This window comes from Anas platyrhynchos, chromosome 4 (assembly GCF_047663525.1).
Source record: "Anas platyrhynchos isolate ZD024472 breed Pekin duck chromosome 4, IASCAAS_PekinDuck_T2T, whole genome shotgun sequence".
In the NCBI taxonomy this organism is placed as follows: Eukaryota; Metazoa; Chordata; class Aves; order Anseriformes; family Anatidae; genus Anas; species Anas platyrhynchos.
The window spans coordinates 65,851,061-65,871,035 of NC_092590.1; the positions used below are offsets into that span (position 1 = coordinate 65,851,061).

A 19,975-nucleotide genomic window follows, 5' to 3' on the forward strand; every position below is an offset into this window, starting at 1 on the left:
ACAAACTGTAATGAAGGCTCAGACCCAAAGACATCAAAGATTCAAGGATCAGTTGTTACCAGAATAAGAGAATCTGAGTTGCTTAGCAATTTAAGAAACTGCTGGAAGTCAGCACGACATAGACACATAGATTCACAGAATGGTTTGAGCTGGAAGGGACCTTAAACACCTACTTCCACAAACACACACACACCCAGCACTGGGAGAGACACCTCCAACTAGGCCAGGTTGTCCAAAGCGCCATCCAACTTGGCCTAGAACACCTCCAGGGATGGGGTAGCCACAACTTCTCTGGGCAACCTGTTCCAATGCCTCACTACCCTTATAGGAAATATTTTTTACCTCATATCTAACCTAAGTCCATCCTCTTTTTAGTTTAAAACAGTTGCACCCTGTCCTATCACTACACTCGCAGCTTTCCTGTAGGCCCCCTTTAAGCAAGGAAATGCCACTCTAAGGTCTCCCTTAGAGCCTTCTCCAGGCTGAACAACTCCAACTCCCTCAGCATGTCTTTGTAGTAGAGGTGCTTCAGCTCCTTGTTTGTCTTCTTGGTCCTACTCTGGACTTATTCTAATATGCCCATGTCCATGGACATGATTTTTTTTATTGTTATTATGATACAAAAAGGATGTGGACTGAATTAAATGAACAGGGGCTTTGCATTTTGTTCTTTATTGACTACACCCCAGACATGCTGAAAACATAAATTATTCAAAATTAGTTCTACAGCTGAAAGAAAAAGGTGTGTTCTTTTTGTTAATCACCAATATAGGAAAGTAGCACTGTATGGTGCAGCAGTAATTTTAAAGATGTCTACTTACAAAACCATGCTGCATTCTGCAATACATGCAACACATTATCTATACTCCCCTCTTACTCTGTTTGGACAAGTGCCTCTAGTTCAAAACAATGTTTTTCAAGAAATATATTGGAAGATCAGTTTGTATTTTATAAACAACAAATCAGAAAACTATCACATTGAATAAAAGACCTACCGATTCTTAGAAGTCTTAGACTGACCATTGCTCTAACTGCTTGCTAGGGATACTATTTACTCATTGTGGAGGTGAAAGGTTCTCTTGATTTCATCAGAATGGTAAGAGGTCATGCAGAGAGGATCCAAACAACCAGAAAAATCTGCCCAATAATGTTAAATTTTTAAAGGTGTAAGGATGTCTGCAGAAGAAGAAGTCAGTGTATACTCCAGGTCAAGTTTATAGAATTTCCACAACACTATGGAATATGTTTTTAACTTGGGAAATTTTAGGTAGCTGTGGAGCCTTTATAAGAAGGTTCATAATGAAAATTGATTTGCAAACCACAACACATAGACCCTATATGTTGGTCTATTGTGTTTAGTTTGGTTGTTGTCTTCTTTTTTTTCTTTTTTTTTCTTTTTTTTTTCTTTTTTTTCTTTTTTTTTTCTTTTTCTTTTTTTTTTTTTAAGCTTCTTTAAATCATAATTGTGTTATCTACTCCATACATCTGGAGCTGCTGTTTGCATCTGCTTTAATTTAGATTTGTTTTTTTGGCTTGTGATGTTTTTGTTTGTTTGTTTATTTGTTGGGGGGGGGGGGGGGGGAGGGTTACAAGGCAATATAAAAGGCACTAATTTTGAATAGAATTCTAAATACAGAGCACAGGATGAGAGCAGTTATCAGCATCTGTTACGTCTAAGACTACTTCCAGAGGTAAGGAGTCTGCCTTATGAACAAACACTTACTGGATAAGGATAATAATCTTCCCTTCAGGACTGTCAGAGTCATAATTGCAGCTATGGGTCATCAGTTGCCAGTGCTGAGTTCTTTTCTTCTGTGTCGTTTCTACTTAGGGATCAGGGAATGCTGTCAGCTGATGGTCAAGTAGAGGGAGCACCAGTGAGTGTCCTTGCTTTGTTCTGCTCCTGGGATCAGGATACCAATGGAGTTCACTTTGCCTGTGGTATATAAACAAATACTAATATTGATATGAACCTGGTTACTGAATATTTGTAATATGCTTGCGTAATTATAGATAGAAGTGTATAAAATGGAGCCTTGACAATACTCCTAGTCAGATGCATTGCTGTTTTGTATCATTTGTTTGAATATGTTTTATTGCTCTAGAAGAACTAATTACTGAAATATTTTGTCATTCTATATTATTAAATGCAGAAGGGCTGAAAAGAACTGGATGGTGGGCTAAAGGATACTGAGGAAGCCACCAAATTTTAACTTTGCTTCTGATGAAACAAGAATGACAGTAGTTTGGAGGCAAATGTATAGAAATCTATTTGTTTCTTAATGTAATTCAGAACAATGCCTACAGGTGAATATTACAGGACATGCAGAATATGATTAAGAAAGAACAGGTGTCACTAAGTTGACTGGTTACGTTGACCTTGATAAAGTGATTAAACCGTGCATCATTATGCTCCACAGCAAACTTTTGTTTAGTTCAAAACAGAGTTTGAAAAAGCACTAGGAAAATGTTCAAAATGCCAAAGGAGTCGTGAGATCTGAGCATGACTGAATGTTACTTTTAAGCCTATATTCTTCCTTTGATGCAGGCTTACAAATCCAATTAACATTAATGAGAAATGTGTTGTGCCCATATTCAAACGATGAACTGAGAACCCCTACTGCCCCCTCCTAGATTTCTTTGTATGTTTCAAATATTGAACGGTTACATTGAAAGTATATTCTGACTTGAAAATTTTCAGTTTTGTGTTTATTCTGCCCTAATAAAAATGAATAGTGACAAAATGTAATTGCTTCAGTAACATCTTGCAAGAACATCAAGAATGTCTTTTATGTTTCAGTAGTTTGGAAGGAAAAAAAAAAAAAAAACAAACGCAAAACCAACAAATACTGTCAATGTATTTTGCACAGATCACATAACCTACATTGTATAAATCACAAAGCACTGACAGTTCTGTAAACATTGTTTTATGAGGTGTTAAAGTCAGATTTCTAAAGAGGCAAATAATAAATCAGATGGGGGGGGGGGGGAGGAGGGGGGAAGGGAGGAGGGGGCAATGTTAAAATTAACCAGTAATGTTAATAAGACCTTAGATCTGCGAAAAGACTACTCCTGGTTTCAAGACAGCATTCTTCAAAGAAACAAAAATCTTCCAAATGGAATGAAAGACTTCAATTGTTTCCTGAAACAGATTTTAAAATGATGAAAGTAAGTCATCTGCATTATTAATCACAAAAACACATCCTGCGAATTTTAATATTGTATTTGTTATTTCCTACTGAACACAGTGTTCCTCACAACCTGACAAGGTGATGATCCCAAAACCAAAACAGATGGTCTTTAAAAAGATCTATAGATCCTCTCTCCTAATGAATCTCAAGAATCCTACAGGATTTATAATAAAGCTTCTTATACATATAAAAATAAATGTACTTTAAGAAGGAAGAACTTCTTTACCGAAAGGGTTGTTAGGCATTGGAACAGGCTGCCCAGGGAAGTGGTGGAGTCACCATCCCTGGAGGTCTTTAAAAGGTCTTCAAAAGACGTTTAGATGTAGAGCTTAGTGATATGGTTTAGTGGAGGACTTGTTAGTGTTAGGTCAGAGGTTGGACTCGATGATCTTGAGGTCTCTTCCAACCTAGAAATTCTGTGATTCTGTGATTCTTCAGTATCTTCCTTAATAATAATTCTAAGAAATCTGTTCCTTGTGTCTGGGGGCTTTTGTGTCTAACTTAAGGGACATCTCATTGCTGAACCACAGCTGGAGCTACAATGCTATCTTAAGCATTTAATATTCTTTTTCTTTTCTGAATTGGATATATGTATATGTTTTTGCTTATCCCATTTTGCTCTGTCAGCTACTTCAAATTCAGTCAATTTTTCACTTTCCCTGCTAGCCCTTCTATGATTTTCCCATTCTACCTTCTTGGCATGGAAAAAAAAAATCATGGAAAAAAATCAAAATTCCAGTCTTCCACTGGGTTCTTTCTTTCTCTCTGCTGTGAGTCAACAGTTCATTCCTGTTTTCAATTAGTTAGGCAAATGATGATCTGTGATTTCTGTATTTCTGTTAAGTTCTGTGTCTTTTAAAATCAACTCCTCATCCCAGAACACTGGGGATTTGGTTCTACATGTTATATCTTGGAAACTAAGTGTATTCTGTACCTCTGAAAGAGATGATTGTTTTTGTGATATGGCTATTATATATATATATATATATATATGTGCATATGTATATATAATATTATATATATATAATGTTATCTTATATATATATATAGCATATATATATATTGGGTGTCACTTCTTCAGTCAGGCACAGCAATACAAGTTATCCTAGGAAATAATACTTAAGTGCATTTGTCTTGCATATTGTCAAGGATAGACTATGAAAATATTTCTTAAACAAGTAACCATCTTATATATTAATTTATAACATTTGATCATTGTTTTAACAGATTTCTACCATGTAGCTGGTTCCTGGGGAACTTCATAACTTAAATGTTCTGCAATATGGTCCTTCAGGAGTTAGGCACTTCCTGGCCTGCTGAGTTACATTTCCAATGCAATGCACCTTCCAATCATCTTTCAATTGCTTCAACTTTCTGTGACTGACCAGAAGGGAAACCATCCAAGCATCTCTATGCTTTCCTCATCATCAGTTTGTCATTTCAGTCCAAACACAGCTAAAAAGTCAGTGACACTCGATTGTAAATTTCAGCTGACTTCACAGGGAAGACATATGAGACTTCAAAACTACAAAACTAATCAAATTCCTTAACAAATCATTTATATCCCTATGAAATCAATGATGGAACAAATTCTTAACTCATATAAGTCACTGTCTGCTGTCATGTTATCTAACCCAACTACTTTGGATCTTTTATTCTAGCTTGTTTTCAAAGTCCTACATAACCATTATGAAAACATTTCAACATTTCTTCTAAATTATGGAATACAGTGTAATTATGGATAGAAAATGCATGCTTCCTAAACTCCTTGGCAGAGTATATATCTCATTTGAGCTATCATAATGGATCTTTTGCTGCTAGAAAAACTTTCACAACATTTAAATTATATTGTGGTATTGTATTTTATTTAATTTCATTTTAATTTCATTTTATTTCATTTTGTTTTGCTTTGTTCTGTTTATTTCTATCAAACTTCTTCCATATATACTCCTTCTGTAATACAAAGAAACCATTTTTGCTCCTGAAGTCTTTCAAGTAAATGTAGAGAACGTTCATGCATTTGTGCAATCTCCCTTTACTGTCCTTTTACTGTCATATTTGGCTCTAATTGTCCCTTAATCCTTCTCTAACTTGTGTTCATTATTGTTGATATTCTCTGTTGCACCTCTGTCATAATGTGATGCTGTTGGTAATTTTCCATAGGAATCTCTTCCAAGGATTAGAGTTTGAATAAAATTTGAAATCAGTATATTTGATGTGTATTGAGCTCTTTATAGAAATGATGCGGAGCTCCACTGTATGCCTCCCAATAGCCCCCAGCTAGTAGAAATTCTCTTGTTGTTCAAGTGGAAGAGGCCTATGATTTCAGAGAAGAAAGTTGTAATTTCCTCTTCATTCATCCATTCAGTTAGCTGGTAAATGTGATTTCTGAGTATACAAGCATCCATGAATGGTTTTATAATGATCCTGCAGTAAATTAATGTGATTTAATCTGAAGACACTTGAAGGCAGCAGCTGCATCAGATGATGTTGCTCTCCTCCTGAAATGTGACAGTAGTTTTGGTGGTATACAGAAAAGCTATGTTTTGCAGAGGGGAAAATGATAAACAGGACAGAATATTATATACATATATACATACACATATAACAATATTTCAGCTACCTTACTAACAATAGGACTGCAGAGAAGTTGCTGATAAAGGAGTATATATTAAAAAAGAAAAGGGAAGTGGAACTGAATAGAGAATTATAGCCATCAGGAAAACCAAGAGTTTGCACTGTAAAATGCTAATAAACAGAGACCTCTTGCTAAATGTAGCTCAGTGAAACCTGCAGGGTATAGCCATGGCCACAAACATAAAAACGTGGACAATTCATTCACTTGTAAACATTCCAGATTTTCTTTTAAGTAGAACAAGACATGAAAAAAAAAAAAAAAAAAAAGATGAAATCAGAATTCAAAGAAGGATAGAAGGATCTACTAATAATACAACCTTAGAAATGCATAGATACACAAATGCAATATTCTGTCTCTGGAAGTGTAATTGTCAATAGAATCTGTCAGATATCTCTTCCACCTTTTTATGGACTTTGCTTTACTTTGTCTTCCTTGGGGAAGGACTGCTTTAGCACATTGACCATAGACAACTCTTGACCCAGATGACTGTTTTTCATGAACCCTGGCAGCTTGATCTTTATAGCAGACCTATGAACAAGACACCAAGAAAAAGCCATTTTCTCAACCGCTGTATAAGAAATGAGGAAAGAACATGTTTTATCTCCTGACACACCAAATAGCCAAAAGATAAAAATATTTTTTGTTGTTCATTTCCAGTAGCAGAGTGAGTGAGGATTCTGAAACTCAGGCTTCCAATTCAGCCTTCATATGACCTCTTGCAAGGGGCTAAGCGCTGAAAGTTCTGAGAGCTCATCTGTGCTAACCCATTTGACCAAACCCTCTTGTGCATATACAGTTCATTTGCTCTCAGATTTTGCTTTGGAAGCTATGAATAATAAAACACCCACACATTTCTAAAAATGCAGTAGTGCATAGTGATATCATATATTACTGAGTTTCTACACAGAGAAATCAATATTTAGTGAAATCAATGGTTAGAGAAATGAAGTGGGAGAGGGTTAACACAGTTAAAGCTGGTGCAGCTTTAAATAACATATGTTTTTAACAATGTTTTCCAGTGATTTACAAATATCAGTGAAATTGAATATGCTTATTTTTCATTCATTTCATAGAATAACTTTTCTTTTATAGTTTACTGTCTCCATTAGAATATTTTTATGCTCTTAAAGCACTTAGTATCATAGAATAGAATCATAGATTCATTAAGGTTGGAAAAGACCTTCAAGATGATCTGATTCAACCATCACCCCACTACCAATATCACCCACTAAACCATGTCCCTAAGCACCTTGTCCAACCTTTCCTTGAACATCCCCAGCGATGGTCACACCACAACCTCCCTGGACAACCCATCCACGTGCCTGACCACTCTTTCTGAAAAGATACATCTCCTGTTGTCCAATGTAAACCTCCCCAGCACAATTTGAGGCCTTTACCTCCAGTCCTATCTCTGGTTATCTGCAAGAAGAGGCTGACATCCAGTTCCCCATACCTTCCTTTCAGGTAGTTGGAGAGATCAATGAGGTCTCCCCTGAGCCTTACATTCTCCAGACTAAACAACCCCAGTTCCCTCAGCCATTTCTCACAGGACTTGTGTTCCAGGCCCTTTGCCAGCTTTGTAGTCCTTCTCTGGGCATGCTCCAGCACCTCAATATCCTTCTTGTACTAAGGGGCCCAAAACTGAACACAGTACTTGAGGTGCGGCCTCAACAGAGCTGAGTACAGGGGAACAGTCACCTTCCTGGTCCTGTTGGCCACACTATTCCTGATAAAAGCCAGGAGGCCATTGGCCTTCTTGGCCACTTGGGCATGCTGCTGGCTCTCGTTCAGGTGAGTTTAGCACCTTTTGTGATATTCATGTCTTCAGACATACAGTATTTTGAAAAATAAAGAATGTTTATTGTTTATTAATGTTTATTTTTCTTAACCCTTCCAAAGCACTCAACTCTTACTTCTATACTATGGTTGTTTCCACATTCAGATAATTTATTTTCTCTTAATAATTAGTGTTAACAGCTCAGTTTTATGCATTTATATGCATGCTATGTTAATGAAGAACAGTCATTTCATTGGCAAAATTTTAATTTTCTGAATCATCACCAGGTTCTGGTATCATACTGTTATATTGTCTCTGATTTAATGTGCTGCAGTGGCTTTACTCAGGTGGGCAGCCGAGCTCCACCACAACCGCTCTCTCACACCCCCTTTCCTCAAAGAGGAAGAGGGAGAAAACACAGAGAACTCGAGGTTTGAGATGAGAAAGGTTTAATTAAAGGGAAAGGGAATGGGGAGAAAAAGAAACAAAAGAAACAATAAGTCTGCGCGGAAGCACAGAGAGAGGGGGAAAAAAATTATTCTCTACTTCCCATCAACGAGTGATGTTCAGCCACGTCCTATGAAGCAGGGCCTCAAAACACGTAGTGGTTGTTCAGGAGAAACAGCCCCCTCCCCCAGGAGAGCCCCCTTTTTATTGCTGAGTGTGACATCAAGTGTTATGGAATATCCCTTTGGTTGGTTTAGGTCAGCTGCCCCAGCAATGTCCTCTCCCCATCACTTGCCCACCCCCAGCCTGCTGGCTCTTGGGGGCTTGGAAGGAGTCCTGATGCTGTGCCAGCACTATGCAGCAATAGACACAACACTGGAGTGATATCAGTGCTGTTCCAGCTACAAGTGCAGAGCACAGCATTGTGTGGGCTGCTGCAGGGAAAAGGTGACTCCAGCTCAGACAGACCCAACACATGTGCTGAATAAGAAAAAAATACTATGAAAACAATGTTGAGAAAGATTTATATGGAATATTTAACAGTAAAGAATAATCAAGATTGGAAAAATATATGGGGAAATACAACATCTATTAAACAATCTGATCCCTAAATCCCTATTTATTTAACTGTAATTAGAAAGATTAAAAAAAATAAAAGTCCTTTTCCCTCACCATGAAATCTAGGGAAAGAATAAATCTAAAAACTTAATCTAAATAAAAATACACTAAACCATGCAAGTATTTTTTGCCCGTACTTTGTGTATGAGATAAGTTGATAAATAGACTTATCTCATGACTAATGGACACACACCAGACAGGATATGTTTAATTTGGAAGGATGTTCTGTTAAAACATAGATAGTGGATTTGCAAGATCACATATTACTTAATTTGTTTTGTTCTACTCAAACCTTCTTAGTGAACAAGAGAGTAAAACAAAACAAAACAAAACAAACAAAAAATACAATAATAAAAAGAAACAGAAGAGACTGTCATCAGCAACCATCAAGGCAAAATGTTATAATAGGGCACAAATGTGTCAATTGCTTTTTTTTCCAACTTTGCTCTATTGATTTAAATAAAAAACAAATAGAATAAATACTATTTAAAACTGCAAAATATTAGGGGTAAAGGGAGAGTCTGCTATCCAGGAATCATTGTGTTTATTCTGTCACTCTATATCTATTTGTGTCAACACTGATTTATTTAAAAACATATACAGAGGAGGTGAGGAGGGGGCAGGTGAAACTCAAGTTTACAACTAAGGAAATGAATGATGGGAAAAATTTGCAAGACTCAAGGAAAGGAAGGTTCAGGAGTGGAAAGCAGAAAACTCAGGAAGAACGAAAGTGAGATTAAACTAATTCTACAGAAAATAAACCTTTAGGGTAAGTATGGGATCGGACAGAGTGGGGTGGAAATAAATGTGTTTGGATGACATGCATTTGGATGAGTTGGGAAATGATAAAAGAGAACAATGAAAAAAGGGTAATTAAAGTACGATGTAGCAAAATTACCCAGTACTCGGGTTACTTAAGTCCCAGATGATAGCAATTACAAAAGCCTAGGAAGTTTGGAGAATTTTAACAGCACATACAAGTTTGAAGTTGTGTATACCTATGCATATTTTTAGGTAAAGCACATTATGAAATGTGCTGAGTGTATGTGGCAAGGTAGTGGTAACAGGGGGACTGCAGGGGTGGCTTCTGTGAAAAGAGCCCTGGAGAGATGGGTCCAGCCAGCTCCAAAAGGGACCCACCGCTGGCCTGAGCTGAGTCAGTGAGAGACCTTGGTTGGGCCTCTATGAAAGCAGATTGAAGAAACAGAAGTAAATGCTGTGAGACAGCAGCTGGGAGAGAGAGGAGGGAGAAAATGCGAGAGAACCAGCCCTGCAGGCCCCAAGGTCAGTGCAGCAGGAGGGCAGGAGGTGCTCCAGGCACGCAGCAGCACTTCCCCTGCAGCCTGTGGAGAGGCCCCCGGTGGAGCAGATGGATGTGGCCTGGAGGAGGCTGTGGCCCATGGAGAGCCCCCACAAGAGCTGGCCCTGGGCAGAGCTGCAGCCCATGGAGAGGAGCAGGGGTCTGGGGGGAGCTGCTGCCTGTGGGGGACCCATGCTGGAGCGGCTTGCACCTGACAAATGGACGCCATGGTACAGACCCATATTGGAGCAATTCTGGAAGGACTGAATCCTGTGGGAGGGACTCCATGCTGGAAAAAAAAAAAGTGAGGAGGAAGAAGATGAAGTATTATAAACTAACCACAACTCCTATTCCCCATGCCCCTGTGCATGGTAGGGAGGAGGTAAAGAAGCAAGGAGTGAAGCCGAACCTGGAAGAAGAGAGGTTGTTTTTAATTTTATTTTTGTTTCTTACTTTCTTACTCTATTTTTAATTGGCAGCAAATTAAATTAATCTTTCCTAGGAAAAGTCTGTTTTGTCCATGGTGGTAACTGGTGAGTGATCTCCCCATTCTTACCTCAGCCTACAAGCTCTTTCAGTGTATTTTCTATCCCCATCCCGCTGAGGAATAGGAGTGAGAGAGCAGTTTGTCAGGCCCTTGGTGGCCAGCCAAACTCAACCCACCGCAACTGAATACAAGGAAGAGAACATGAATTTAGTAGCATAAAACCTATAACAATATTTAAATCCATACATGAAATTCAGGGTTTAAGGTAGAATAAGGTTTGCCATTCAAGTATATATACATTAAAGTACTAAACTGCAGGAAGTAAATTTCCTACAAGAACAAAAATCTGTCAGAATGAACCGCCCTCCTCCTTCCCCCCCCCCAACCACCCCACCTCCCCATAGCACTTAATGCTTCCATCAGCAGGAAGAAGATAATGTGGAAACAAAGAAATGTTGAAGGTGAAGTTAGATAGATTTGTAAAAAAACAATATTCTTCTGGCCCCAAGCCAGGTGTCAGGAAAACTCACAGGATACACCCTTCATGACTCTTCCTGAAAGGAAAGAAAGTTTGGGTGGAGTTTGGCAATGCATAAAGCAGAAGTCCGAGACACATCCTTGAAATGGCAGAGTGCTTAGATTAAAAGTAAATTTGTTCCTTCCAGGAAGTGAGTATTAGATCAGTAGCAGTGAACAAAATGTTACTCCATAGCTGTAATTTTCCTCCTGGAAAGAAGGAAATAAATTATTATTTTTGTTTAATAGAAACCAATTTCAAAGGAACTTTTTGACTGCTACTCCTGTATATATGCATGTATGCAGTGGAAATATATTCATCTTCTAAGGTAGGACAAGCATCTTGGAAAAATATGTAAATACAACTAACATCAATAACAGAATATTTCGTTCCTCAAATCTTAGCAACGTGCCTAGGTGCTCTGGGCCAAGACATTAACATTTTTGGTTGCAGTGGAATGGTGGAATGTGATCCCTTTGAATGTGAGCAATAACAAGTAGCCAGAAGGGATGGACTGCAAAACATGTACAGGGAATAATTCTCAGAAAGTACATCAGAATGTGTGCATGAGTATGCTGACAGAAAACGTCTATGTTGAAGAAAATCTGTGTGAACTTCTCTCTCACTGCAGGAATATGTGATAGCTGGTCTCATTTGTATGCATTTTAGAATCATCGTTCTTATTTTGGAGAGCTAACAGAGGGTTAAAAAACGAGACCAGTAACACTTTGTGCCTTTAACTATAAACACCTTGGAGAATTATAGTGAGGGCAATCCTGAGACCATTTTAACATCCTGTTTCAGAAGTTTTTCTATATAAAGTAGATGAAGGTAAGTGGGTTGAATCATGATTTGGGGGTTCACTTAGTATTATGCATATCAGACCCAAGTAAGGATTATGTGTTCACATCCATAAAACTCAGCAATGTTTGCCTGTGAGCTACTGGACCTCAAAAATTAATAACTTTAAGGCTTTCCTCTATTTAACAAAACCTGTGGACCTTAATCCAATTCTCAAAGAAGTCAGACATCTTACTTGTTGCCTTCCAGTCATCAGGGATTAGATCTTTTGTCATTGACCATCTCGTAAGGAATACAAGGCTCTATTCATTTATGTAAATAATACATTCAAAATCAGCCCTTAATAAAATCAGACTTAATTGCTATTATATGATAATGCAAATGACAAAATTATTTCCTAATATGCATGTTTCAGATGATAATCTGAATGCAGTATGATAAAGTGCTGCATTGAGGTATACTGACTTACTGAAGGTCAATTCAGAAAAGATACTTAGCATCAAGAGCATATAATGACATTCACCAGGCACAAAGAAAATAAGTCACTTTCTTTTTAGATGAAGAAGAATGGAGTACATTTTCTTACAGTGCATGTACATTACCCAGTACATTGTGAGACTAAAAGAGAGGGACATATGTCCAGAATGATATTCAGTTGCGGTTTCCTTGGTAGTAATGGATTCTCATTAACTTCTTGAGAAAAAAAAAAAAAGTACTTTGAACACTCAGATAGCTTAGACTCAACAGAAATTTTGTACCAGCCTCATCTGAGCTAAACTTGCAGTGCTTATTGTGAGTTTGTTTTTGAAGGAGTCTCACCAGAAACGTAATTTAACTGTTATGATTTTTTTTTTTAATTTCTTTAGTTTTGTAGGACACTATCACAGTATGGTTTTGTTGTTTTTTCTTTTCTTTACTTTTTTTTTCTTTTTTTAAGCAGTATGCAGCAACCTTAGCTTATGAAAGCAGAAGGAAAGGAAAACCTGTTATAAATTCATTATTGCTTCTATTCCAAGGAAACAGGGTTTCTATGATGCTGTTAAAGACAGCCCAAGTGCAAGGCGCTGCACCTATGTCGGGGCAATCCCAGTCAGGAGTACAGACTAGGAGAATTCATTGAGAGCAGCCCTGTGGAGAAGAACATGAGGTGGACATGAGGCCACCAGAACTTGACATGAGCCAGCAGTGTGTGCTTGCAGCCCAGAAGGCCAACAGAGGCTGCGTCAAAAGAGGTATGGCCAGCAGGTTGAGGGGGGTGATTGTCCCCCTCTACTCTGCCCTCACATGGCTCCACCTGGAGTGCTGTGTCCAGGTCTGGGGCCCCCCAACACAAGAAAGATGTGGACCTGCTAGAGGGAGTCCAGAGGAGTGCTACAAAGATGATTGGAGGGCTGGAGCACCTCTCCTGTGAAGAAAGGCTGAGAGAGATGGGGATGTTTAGTTTAGAGAAAGGGCTCTATGGGAGACCTCATAGTGACCTTTTAATACTTAAGGAGGTCTTATAAAAAGGATGGAGAAGGTCTCTTTACTTGGGTAGATAATTATAGGACAAGGGGGAATGGTCTTAAACTAAAAGAGAATAGATTTAGACTAGACATAAGGAGGAAATTCTTCACTGTAAGGGTAGTGAGGCACTGGAACAGGTTATCAAAAGAAGTTGTCCAAGGCCAGGTTGGATGGGGCCTTGGTCAACCTGATGTAGTGGGTGTCATCCCTGGCTATGGCAGGGAGGCTGGAGTTAGATGATCTTTAAGGTCCCTTCCAACCCAAGCCTTTCTATGATCCTATGATAGTAAAACCCAGAGACAAATAAAAATAAAAATAATTTTATGACACTTTTTTTTTAGTAGTGCATCTATCGTAGAGGATTGGCAGAATCTAGATGGCCAGTTGATGGAGATTCCCAAATTCATCTACTTTTCATATATATTCAAATAAGAAATAAATGTCTTGAACTCTGGCTGGTTGGTTGGTTGGTTTTTAATACGAAACACTATGAGAAGTTTTTCAAGAGAATTGCCTATCAATTTCTGCATATAACAAAGAGTGGACTATTTTGAAATAAGCCTGTTCTTTGTTTGTTTGGTTTTTATCAGGTACTAATAGAACTTTCTGTCCAAAATGCATGTGTGATATATTCTCTGGGATCCCACAAACAATTTTTGCCAGGTCACTGCAAAACATGCCCTCATTATCATATATCATGTTACATTAATATGTTACAGGCACAAGGGACCATTATGTTCATAGATTCCATGATAATATATACTGACGAATTTCACTCTTATACATTAAATTCTGCATTAGGCTGGCTACCTTCTGTCTGAACAATAAAATATCCATCTTTTTAAGTCCCACCGTGGTAAAGATATCAAGTGCTGATAAATTCACACCTTTCTTTGTATGACTGAAATAATAATTAAATAAAACTTAGAGAAGATGCACTTCAGTTACTGCTTGAATTTGTTTAATCTTATTTCAACACAAAACGCTTGAAACTAGCAACAGCAATCAATTCTGAAAGCATCTCCATTTCATAACCTGTGCACTTTAAAGTCTCACAGGAAGGACAGATTTTGCTCTAGCAGTGCTCAAGAACAGCACTGGTAATTACCCTGGACTGAGAAAATGTCTATTAAATACTTAGAGCTTGAGGGAGAGAGCTTCGTCAATTCCCTCTTTTAAAGACAAAAGCAAGCAACTTAAAACTGTTTTGCAGCAAGAAAGCTGTTACATACAGGACCAATATAAAATCCAAATGCTTTTGGTAACATTTTGAAACCTTATTCTTTTTGTTTCCTCTTAAGGATCATCACAAATTAAATACTGAAATACATGTACAAGACTGCCAATTCAGACCCAGGATACTTAGATTCTAAGTCCTAACCCATAAAGTTTTCGAGATTAACTCCAAAACTGGATCTTACTTTCAACTTCAGTTTTGAAGGAGTAGAAATCCCACATCACAAGAAAAATAATTAAATATTCCAGTCCAATAGGGCCCCTCTCTCACAATGGCATTAAGAGGAGTCAAAATCTTGTATAGAAAGCCCACCATGAAAAAAAATCTTGGAATTTGTACGGCTGGGAGAAGCAATTTGTTCCAGAAAATGAAAGCTAATCACAAAGTATTGTATAAAACATAGGTGCTGATATTTTTTTCAAAATGTAATAACAATTATTTGACCTGATATTAATTATTTTCTTAGCCTCTGATGCATCCTACTGCAGAATTGGAAATATGTTGGGTACCCTCTAGTGGGCAAAATATCATATGACTTCTTATCATCCAAAAATGAGAATTTGTGAACCTATTTCAATCCAGTGAAACAGAATTTTTTCAAGCTTAGAAAGAGCATGAATAGTTCTGAGGTGGCTATGATCTAAAAATGAAATGAAATGTAGACATAATTAGTAAAAGAAAATATATTTAACATTTAATTTTGTTTCTGAGAATAAACTATGTGAACAAAGATATATGAGATTTCTCTTCTCTCTTACTGGCAGAAATGACCCACTGCAGTTTCATGGCACTTCTATGACTGTTAAGTCCCAAGGTAACAGTGTTTTTTTGTTATTGTTGTTTGGTTGTTGGTGTTTCGTTTTTTGTTTTTTTTTTTCAGGGGGGCGGCAAAGAAAAGAGGTGGTCAGAGATCTGAAAATAAATGCACAAAAGTCCCTTTAGAATGAATGTTAAACAAAACATCAGCCTAGGAGACAATCATCTGTTTTGTGTGATACACTGTATAAGAAAGTACAAAGTGAGGTTGCTATTTAAAAATTCTATACATTATTTTTAACAGAACCAGGAATTCCTAGCTCCTCCTGACCTCAGATTCATACTCATTCTTTATCTCACTCCAGCTACTTGCTAGCCTTTCAGCGTTGGCAGATATGGATCAGACATTGTAGATGTTATTGGTTTTCTCTATAAAGAAGCTGTGAAAATGGCATAGATTGAACTGAGGATTATTGTGGCACACAGATGCTGCAAATTCTTTTTCTAATAACAGACATTAAAAGGCATCTTCAGGCGAACCAGTACTGGTTACCTGGAACAAGCAGAAAATCAGATATGGTGTATTTGCTTTTTTCCTGTAATTTGTTCTTATCTCCTATCTGTCATTTCTTTGAGAAATGTGAACTTGCTTTAGCATGTTTTGATGGTCACTACATAATTTACACTGACTAATTTCTCTTCCTCCATGCAACTAACTGACATCACTGGTTTGACATATCAATTAACACTTTGTCAGTCTTTCCTTCCCACATTATTCATTAGTAGGTCACCTTCAATCTTTATATATATTATCTTTATATCATTTCATTTCATAGCTATTTCCATCACAAATTTGACAAATGTATTATTAGTACTTCTGTTTTCTAGATGCAAATCAGATGCAATGTTTCTCCCCTTACCCATGTTAGAAAATTTCATAATACATATTTCATGTTCTCTTTGAATTAGTAATTCCTTTCTTATTATCAAGGGCCTGGGATGGCACACAATAAAGAACTTATGTAGCTAAAACCAGTGCAGAAATTCTCGATGTACATACGAGGTATGTACTTGGGTTTCTCAGAATGGGAAACAAAATAGCTTGCACATAGGGTAAGTACAGACCTGCTTTTAGCCAGTTAGGAGGTCTCAGCTAGGAGGATGACCAAAATTATCCCTTTAGAAAGCACAGATTCAGAGATTCCTTCCTTTCACAGGCACGAGCCAGGCTCTGACAGCTGCAGCGCTGCCCAAGGAAGTGGCACAGCAGTCCAGGACATGCAAAGCCAGGGTTTCTACTTTCTTCTTATTTCAAACAGACATTTCAAACTGAATTTTTCACCTCTTGGGAGACTTCCCTAATCAACAAGTAAATACACCTATCTGAGCAGAGCAACAATAACTTTCTGCTGAGGTTGTACCAACATTTACTAAAGGATGTGGGTGGGGAGCAGAGCAGGATACTGCCGTCAGCTGTGAAGCAGGGCCCTGTGCTCCTGTGCAGCTGCCTTTCCTGCATGGGCTTCATATTATATAGTTATGGTTACAGTGAACAGACATAAGATATGCTGTTACTGTGGTTAATATCATTATCTTTGATTTCAGAAAAATAGAGTCCTGCTTTTATGAAGGAGCAAAGTTATCCACATGCCATATTAAAATATTCTGGGGAGCATTCTACTTTGTCTCTTGTTCCCTCCCTTCTCTGGTCCATATGACTAAACTTCTCTCATGTGAGAGCAGAGAAAAATCTTTACATTACCTTGAAAACAAAAATCCCTTTTGAGGGAACATGGTCCAGATGTTTTAGGACAATCATCTTTCAGACAAAAAAAAAAAAAAAACAACCAACCAAAAAAAAAAAAAACAGATAGATGTGTCCTACTAACAACAACTCAAAATTAGACTATAAAACCACTTTTCCAAGGTTTATGCAATATCCATATATCAGGCCAAATCTTTTGTTCATCTTCATATTTGAAAAAAAAAGAAATAACTTCCCTACCTTATGTATTGTTTGTCTCAGATGTTATGATATTCATATTTATAAGAGAGTTTACATGTATACTATACTCCTGGGAGTTTCACTCTTGTCTAAAAGACTGATTAGTATTTCTTTCATGCCTGAATCGAGTTCAAAATGATCTCAACTAGAAGCAAAGGAGGGGAATCCAAGTCTTTTTCGCTAACAAATCCCTTGAGTCTTACAAGAGCTCAAAAGGTAAGGCAAAATAACAACTAGAGCAATTGTGTCACTATTTCCCTCAAAGAAATGACAAAAAAAATTCTTAAAATCAAAATCAAACTGCTATTACTAACCCAGAAAAAATAACTGAATTCTGAAAAACAGTTTAATTTGGTTATTTCTCTGGCTAAACATTCTTTAGCATTATCTTTTCTAATACCACAGTTTTATGTAGCTCTTCTGTTTTCCTTTCTGTATAGATATTTTTAACACTTGATGTGTTTAGGAGAACGGGATAAATAAAGCTTGCTTCCTCAGTCTAGGATTCTAGTGGTAACTATATTTTTGTGAGGAGCTTAAAAGGCTTTGCTTAAACTTCAATCTGAACATTTTGTAAAATTGAGAAGATTGCTGCTGGCACTGTAGCATTATCTAACTGTAGCGAGTGCTGAAAAAACTCGTGCAGGCAACAGAAATATTACTGAATTTAAATCATCAAAACAACAGGCTTGTCTAGAAATTAGCACATCTCTGGTGACTGAGAAGGCACACACATAGCAGGAAAGAAAGACTGCATTATTTTCATTATTTTTTTTTTTTTAGCTTTTTTTTTTTTTTTTACATTGGTAAATTGCAGGTACTGAAATAATGATAGCTTAATAATCCTAAAAAGAAGGGCACTTTAAAAGTGACAGGACAGTCAAAGATGTTAGCCCATTTTCCAGTGAGTTGAGTACAATAAATCTCGTCCTACCATATAGCTGCTCTGTTCTCTGTGGTTTCATTTCCATACCAATAATACAAGGCAGTTTCTGGGCGTTTTCAGGTTCTGTTCCCTTAGTATAAATGTTCTGATTTAGTCACTAGTGATTTGATCACAGCAAAGATCCAGTATTTTTAAGCAAACTGCTTGTCCTAGGCTCTGAATACATTTCTAGCTAGGTTCACCACTTACCTCATGGGGCCACTCACAGGAATAAGGTTTCCCTCACATCAGGTCACAGGAACTGCCTGCTCTGTATCCCTGGAAAAGGCTTAAAGCAGGAAGGAAACCTGATTTAGTAAAGGGCAGAACCATGATATCACCCTCTCCTCATACAGCAGAGGCACACAAATGCTCACAACACAGGCTTCCTCTTGACAGCTCAATGTGGGGACAATGAGGTGAGGCTGTGAAGACTAGGAAGGGTGTGAGTAAGCTCCATCAGCCCATGCATCATTCCCAGTTCCAGCCTTGTCCTGCAGGTCCTTCAGGGCCACTGCTTTTAAGCAAGGCTTTCTCAGCACTTTCCTGCTCTTCCTTCACCCTGCTACAGCAATATCCACCCTGAGTTTCTTGCTCTGCTTCCAAAACTCTCCTACAATGCGCCCCCAATCCATGCGTGCATCCTGCACCTTTTGCCTATAGAGCCACTATTACTTGTCTAATTGCATTGCAGGGGACAGGCACCATCTGGCTGCTTGTATTATAAATATTATAAATGACTACAACTGTCCACTAATTTTGAACTCTGGAAGTCATTCTGTTCTCAAACGCCCACTAAATCAATCATACATATTCTGAATGTAGGTATTGTGTTGTGATGGTCTGCATTTTTATTTTTCTTATAAACAAACTTTCAAATTTATGTCTCTGTTTTTGTATTGTGTTTTTTTGTTTGTTTGTTTTTCAAAAAAAAGTGTTAATTTCTAAAATGGATCTTCAATCCTCCTTAGACAACACTTCAGAAAAATAAATAAATAAATAAATGAAATCTGGGCAATATCTGTTTTCTTGTTGCCAATCTCAACTAATCTAATGGCTTCTGATTATATATAGCAATGTTCATATAGCTCACAGATCACAGGTACTGCTGCTTATGGAAGCTGACATCACCTTTGTCATCATCTGCGCTGTGGTTTCTTCTCCCTGAGAGGCTTCTGTTATCGTTCTATGAGCTGGAAAGAATCACTTGAGTTTTTAATTTCTCAAAGAAAAGGTGGAAAAAGTTAAAGGTATTCTGAGGTATTGAAGATGATTCCAAATATTTTTAAGCTCTATTTTTCTAGAGATTGCTGTTTTTTACTATGTTCATGGACATAGTAATGCTATAGTAAGGCTTAATGATATAGTGAGGTGTAATGATATTTGAGCAACTCACTAAGGCAGGTGATAAATGATTTTATTTTCTTGAGGACAATCACCTACTTTATTTTCTTATTTATGACCCTATCCATGCATTTATCTGGATGTAAATACTGATGCTTTCCTCATGTGGAAAGCAGGTATAGTTAGCTCTACAGCCACAATTGCCTCTTGTTTTGTAACAGATTCCATGATTCTCCTTGTCCCCTGACCAGGAGTGCTCTCACTATACTGTCATGTAATGACAGTAATGACAAAGAAAACGATATATCTCACAGAAAAATCCCCTTAAATTAAAACATCTGGTTAAAGCCAGTCTCAGGTCTTCTTTATTATTATTTATTTATTTTTTCTCCTTTTCTTTCTGTATAAGGCCTCACTTTGCCTAGG

The 19,975-nt window shown here is 37.5% G+C and overlaps 1 long non-coding RNA gene across 1 annotated transcript; it reads right to left on the reverse strand.

Annotated features, from left to right (window-relative positions):
• Positions 1-1,589: 1,589 nt before the first annotated feature.
• LOC106019641 (uncharacterized) lies at positions 1,590-18,808 on the reverse strand. The gene is made up of 3 exons (XR_001194618.5): positions 18,416-18,808; positions 3,049-3,142; positions 1,590-1,936 (listed from the first exon to the last, which is right to left on the reverse strand). It is a non-coding gene; the product is annotated as an uncharacterized lncRNA (long non-coding RNA).
• Positions 18,809-19,975: the final 1,167 nt, after the last annotated feature.